Raw genomic sequence first — 6,811 nt, 5'->3', positions numbered from 1 at the left:
GCAGAGTGGCGGGATGCAGTGGGACCTCGGTAAACTGGAGTTTCAAATCAGGGCAAGTCTTTCCAGGGTGAGATGTTTTCTTAAAAGGAGGAAGGGAGTGGGGTCTTGGCTGATTCTGGGGCGAGGACTGAAAAAAATGAAATCAGCAAGGATTTTGGCAGTCCAATGGACTGAATGGAAACATGAGATATCCAAAATTAGGCCAGGTATCCCCCAAAGGACTCATACTGAATTCTGGCAGAACAGTCAGGAGGCTGGGGAACCAAGGGCTCTGAAAGGCAGAGTGAAATTCCCCATAATCTCATGATGCTTACAAAACAAAGTCCCTTTAGAAAGATGAGGTCTGCCTCAAACATGTGAAGCAACTGGAACTCTCATATATTCCTAGGAGCAGGATAAATTAGTGCTACCATGTTGGAAACCTCTTTGATGGAATCTAGTAAACACATATATACTATGACCCAGCAATTCTACTCCTGGGTGTCTACCCAAAGGAGATGGCATATACCTACCCAAAGATATGTACAAGGGTATTTATTGAAGCTGTATTTATAATAGCCAAAGTTGGAGGGAAACCCTAGTAGAGTTGATAAATAAGTAGTGGTATATTTATATAATAGAATACACAGCAAATTGAAAAAAAAAATTACCACTATTTGAACCAACATGAGTGAATATCACAGACAAAATGTTGAGGGAAAAAGGCCAAAAGAAAGTTTATACTACATGATTCCATCTATATGAAGTTCAAAAATGAGCAAAACTAATTTTTAATTATATAGGTCAAACAGTGGTTAGCTTTGTGGAGGTATCAACCAGCCAAGGGCATAAAGAAATGTGCTTAGGTGCTGGAAACATTGTGTCAATCTGGTGGCACTTACTTGACTATATACACACATAAGAATACATCAAGAGGGACTTCCCTGGTGGCACAGTGGTTAAGAATCCGCCTGTCAATGCAAGGGACACGGGTTCGAGCCCTAGTCTGGGGAGGTCCCACATGCCGCGGAGCAACTAAGCCTGTGCGCCATAACTACTGAGCCTGCGCTCTAGAGCCCACGAGCCACAACTACTGAAGCCTGTGCGCCTAGAGCCTGTGCTTCACAACAAGAGAAGCCACTGCAATGAGAAGCCCGTGCACCACAAGGAAGAGTAGCCCCTGCTCGCTGCCCACGTGCGGCAACGAAGACCCAACACAGCCAAAAATTAATTAATTAATTTAAATAAAAAAAGAATTCATCAAGCTGTACACTTACATGAAACCTCAATAAAAAAATACCAAAAAAAAAAAAAATCCTGCATAGAATCATTTAATTTTAGAACTAGAAAGACGCTTAGTGATCATCTTAGCCAACTTTTATTTTACAGATAAGGAAACCAAGTCTCAGAAAAATTAAGAAGCTTGTTAATACCACGCAGGTAATTTATTCATTTGTTCAACAAGTAATTACTGGAAGTTTACTCTTTGCTGACACTGTATTAAGTTACAGGTTAGCAAGACGGACACATTACCTGCTTTCATGAAGCCTACAGTTTAGCTGTAGAAACAGAAATTAAACAAACAACTTAAAGAAATAAATACGTAATTACAGATTGTCATAAAAGTTGCGAAGGACCAACACAGGGTGTTTTTAGTGATCGCACCTGGAGCACAAGCCCAGCTCACCTGGCTGACAGAATAGTGCTCTCTTGATTCCAAAAAACACTGCCTTTTCCCATAAACTTTGAACTTTTAAAAAACTAGGAGCAAATTCTAAGTCTACATAAATTTATTTCTCCAGATTTCAAAGGGCAACCTTTAATTATAAAGCATAGGCAAAACAATAAATAAATGTAAAGGAGTGACTCTCTCAAGACTTGCCAGAAAAGACTCGATTTCAGCAGGAAGAGCACTGCTAAAATTATTGGACTTGAAATTTGCTTCCTGTTTGTTAAATCTCAGTACTTTAGATTCACAAGGCGGATGACCTGGCAGTGGTCTCTCAGCCACTTTCGCCTCCCGTGCCTGTTTATTTGACATTTATGTGGATCCAACTGTTATAAATTAGCCAGAAACTTGGAAAACGGAACCGAGATAAATCAATCTCAAGACAACCAAAATCTCTGTAATAAAATTAAAATACACATCTAATTTCTTAACCAACTCACGGTCTGTTACTTTGGAGATTTGTTTCGAATGACGCCAGCTTCCGCTTGAGATCTATCTGGGGCAGATGATCTTCCCAGAAAGGCTGCTCTGATTTGCCTGCAACAAAACACAAGTCATTAGTAACCTCAATTTTCTTTGATAGGAAACACCTATAATAATACCACTGTCTTGAGTTTGGGTCCCCCAAACCCCGAGAAAAGTACACTCTGAGATGAAGATTTGAGTGAAAGTAGTTCATTTCGGAGCTCACCCTAGGAAGCACAAGTGGGGAGATGGTGAAGAGAGAGAGACAGGAGGGAAGGGCTGTTCACACCTGGGACACATCAGACTTGCAATGCTAGGAGCCTCAGGATTGGTCCACCTAAGGGCAAGGAGGCTGGGGTACTTATGGACCATCCATCAGCATTTGAGGGCTGCACCTGGGGACTTAGCTCCCTGGTGCTTCAAGCTACCCCTTGTGCGAGCTGAGCACACAGGCAGAAAGTGACAGCTTTTGCACTGAGACACCATCTGTGCATAGGAAAATGGCAAATACTGAGGGACTATAAAAGGCCACCAATGGTGTCGGCCACACGTATTAGTGGAGTGTTAGTGCAAGCGCGTGCAAAGGGGTCGATTCTTACACACAAATGTCAGGCATGTACAGAAAGCACTGGTTTAACAGTTAAGTAGAAACCATCTAAGAGAGGATCTAAGGCACAAGACCAACTTGCTTTAAAAACTGAAAAGCACTATGTGCCAAGAGGCACAGGAAAAGATGCTCAACATCACTAATTATTAGAGAAATGCAAATCAAAACTACAATGAGGTACCATCTCACACCAGTCAGAATGGCCATCATCAAAAAGTCTACAAATTAACGCTGGAGAGGGTGTGGAGAAGAGGGAACCCTCCTACACTGTTGGTGGGGATGTAAATTGGTGCAGCCACTATAGAGAACAGTATGAAGGTTCCTTAAAAAACTAAAGATTGTACTACACTATGACCCAGTAATCCCACTCCTGGGCATATATCTGGAGAAAACTATAATTTGACAAGATACTTGCACCCCCATGTTCATTGCAGCACTGTTTACAATAGCCAAGACATGGAAGCAGCCTAAATGTCCATCGACAGATGAATGGATTAAGAAGATTGGTATATTTATACAATGAAATATTAGCCATAAAAAAGAATGAAGTGCCATTTGCAGCAACATGGATGAACCTAGCGATTATCATACTAAGTGAAGTAAGCCAGACAGAAGAAGACAGATATCATATGATATCACTTGTATGTGGAATCTAAAAAAAAGATACAAATGAACTTATTTACAAAATAGAAATAGACCCACAGACATAGAATAGAAACTTATGGTTCCCAAAGGGGAAAGGGGGGGGGGTGATAAATTAGAAGTTTGGGATTAACATCTACACACTACTATATATAGAATAGATGATCAACAAGGACCTACTGTATAGCACAGGGAACTCAATACTTTGTAATAGGCTGTAAGGGAAAAGAATCTGAAAAAGAATATATACATATATATGTGTATAAATGAATCACTGTTCTGTACACCTGGAACTAACACAACATTGTAAATCAACTATACTTCAATTTAAAAAAAGAAAAACAATTTAAAAAATAGAAAAGTAAAAAAATAAAAGCAGTATGTAAATAAAGCTATTCTTTTCTTCTCTTATTACTTAGACCATGGACCATCTGTGGCCTAGGCGTAATAATCAACAGAATTACTTTTCCCAAGGGAAGGTCAGTCTGGGTCTTCACAGCTGCAAGAGTTGCAAGAGTCTTGTGATCAGTTTCAACGGAAGAATGAGCGAATAGTTGTCATGTGTGGTACCAAGGGAATTTATATATATAACAGTTCATTTTTAATTTAATGAAAGAAAAAGAAACTGAATGGAAACTAAAGGAATTGCTACACCTTAAATAAATCTTTATCATGTTATTTTCTAATACATTCCTCAAGGGTTAAGGAGAGAAATTATGAAATCAATTAAGAGATTGGAATCCTTGGGGTTTTTTAAACTAGATCATTCAACTTAAGATCAGATAAATTCTCTTCCTCTAACAGATGAAGTCATTAGCACAATATTTCCCTCGCCCCATCTCCTGATTTTTGTAAGTTATATTTCTATACTGTGAAGATAGAACAATACACTTTTCTTTTGCCCAATTTTTGCAATTATATCAGGTTCACTTGATATTTAAGTGAAAGCACTGCTCCTCACCAGTCCTTCTACTGAAGCTTCCCTACACCTAGATTCTTTATTATGATTTATCTTTTTAGTTGGCTGAAGTTCCCAGCCAAGCAGTTTTTCCCAGAAGGGCCCTTGAGTACAATTTTTTTTTTTTTTTTTTATGCTTGCCTTTGTTCTTGAGTGACATCTTGGCTGGGAATAATACCCTTCCTTCACACTTTCCTTCCTTCAGAGCTACTCTGTAGCCTTTCTCCCTTATGTTAGGTTGTCACACGCTGCTATGAAGTAGTCTGACGCCAGCCTAAAGTTTTACCTTTGTAAGGGACTAGGTCTCAGCCCAGAATTTTCAAGAATTTTTCTTTTATTCTTGGAAATATTGCTGTTGAGCATTTGTATCCATTTTCCTAGGATATGAGGGGATTTCTTATTTTTTGTTTTTTAAGTTAATTTTTATTGGAGTATAGTTGCTTTACAATATTGTGTTAGTTTCTGCTGTACAGCAAAGTGAGTCAGTTATACATATACATATATCACCTCTGTTTTTGGATTTCCTTCTCATTTAGGTCACCACAAGAGCACTGAGTAGAGTTCCCTGAGCTATACAGTAGGTTCTCGTTAGTTATCTATTTTATACATAGTATCAATAGTTTATATATGTCAATCCCAACCTCCCAATTCATTCCACCCCCCAATGAGGGGATTTTTTAACATGTATTTTCTTTCTTTTCTTTTCTGTCTTTTTTCATTTCTGTAAGACCAGGTGGTCACTTCTTTCTGAAAGGAGTCCTTTTTCCTATTTCGCCTATTTCTTCCCAATGGTCATTTCCCCTACACTGTAGCCAGAAGACAAACAGTAATGTCACTTCCTCATTCACCTTTCTCCACATCTGGGTCAGGATTCTGCGGCTGCTGAGGCCTAAAGGGAAGAGAAGCAACTTCACATGCTCTGTTGTGATTTTCTATTTTGTTACTTCTGGAGTCTCCCGTTTCTTTTCTTTGCTGCCACTTTTCAAGGGCGATGGCATTGAGCTTTTTCTCCTGATGATGATTTTTGCTGGCCCTTTACTATGTGTTACATTTCTGATTCTGTAAGGCAGTTCGTTCCATCTTAACGTAGATATCCCTGGAATTTATATTCTTAAGCTCCCTTAGCTAATGCATATGCCCACAAAGATCAGTGATGTTGATGCGTGTATTCTTCCACCCAATAGTACTCACTTTTCATACTTACCCTCTCTGAGATTCAGTGTGACTTTCTCTGCAAAAGGAGAATAAAATCTTCCCGGCTACACCTTAATTGTGAAGTTGTGACAATGAGATACGTGAGTTAATAGGTAGTCATATATTTCAGAAAACTTTCTCACACTCAAGAGAGCTGATATTATTATTGTATTTTCTACTTTCTCTTTACATAAACTTGACAAATTACTCAAACTGGAGTATTTAGTTTCTTTACCAGTTTGGGTACTAGAGTTGCTGAACTAGTTACCAGACTTTTCAGAGATTTTATTCTCTACTGTATTTTACTTAGAAGAGTTGTTACTGTGGATAAATGTAAAATTCCCTCCTTTTTGTAGTTTTTTTTATAGAGACCTTAAACCTTGAATATAGCCTGAATGGCATAAGTTCAGTGATTATCTTTAAATGTTGATTCATTTATTTGTAACCTGAAACCACACCATAAAGGAAGACTAAGCAGCTAAAAGAGAAGAAAGAGAAACAAGGATGAAGCGGTGAGTTCTTTTCACAACACTCTTCACGCTGGGTGGGTGACTACAGAAAAACAAAGCAGCAGAAAATAATTTGTCTCCAGTTCCACCCCAGGGACAGGCAAAGCCCAAGACAAACAGCTGAACACGCAGAGCTGGGAAGCCCACGTGCATTTTACTATCTGTTAAGCCAGGAAGGTAAAGGGCATGAAATACATGCTCCCACTAATTCCTAAAACCAAAAGCTCTGTGCTGGTTCGTGTAATAACCAAGGGGAAGCCCACCTTGATCCTACGCCGAATGAAGTTCTGTCGGCCCCTTCAAAACCCCGTAACTTTATACCAAGACAGATATAAGGAGGAGTTTAACAGATGCATTTATTTTTATGGCTGAGTTTTCTTAGAATTCTGCCAAGGCGGCACCTACCTGTCGAGTGCAGGGATTGATTAACTTTCTTTTCTCCTTCCAAGAACTTATCAATATCTCTGTTCCTTGCTGGAGACTTTCCATCTCACAAGATCATGAAAGACACTCAGCTTTCCCCCATCTACTTACCTTTACTTCCTGAGATCAAAAGGCCACTTCTTAGCACACACCCTTTTCTGCTCAAGCCTCAGGAACCCCCATCCCACAGCTGTCCTCAGGCAGTGACAGTGAAGGCCTATTAAGAAGTGCTTTCAGGGTCACGAGATCTAGAGGTTTGGAACAGCCTTGGGATGCCTCGTGGCCCCACGTGAAAGGAGCCGAAG

This window comes from Eschrichtius robustus, chromosome 14 (genome assembly GCF_028021215.1).
Source record: "Eschrichtius robustus isolate mEscRob2 chromosome 14, mEscRob2.pri, whole genome shotgun sequence".
Taxonomy (NCBI): Eukaryota; Metazoa; Chordata; class Mammalia; order Artiodactyla; family Eschrichtiidae; genus Eschrichtius; species Eschrichtius robustus.
This window is presented reverse-complemented; position numbering follows the sequence as displayed.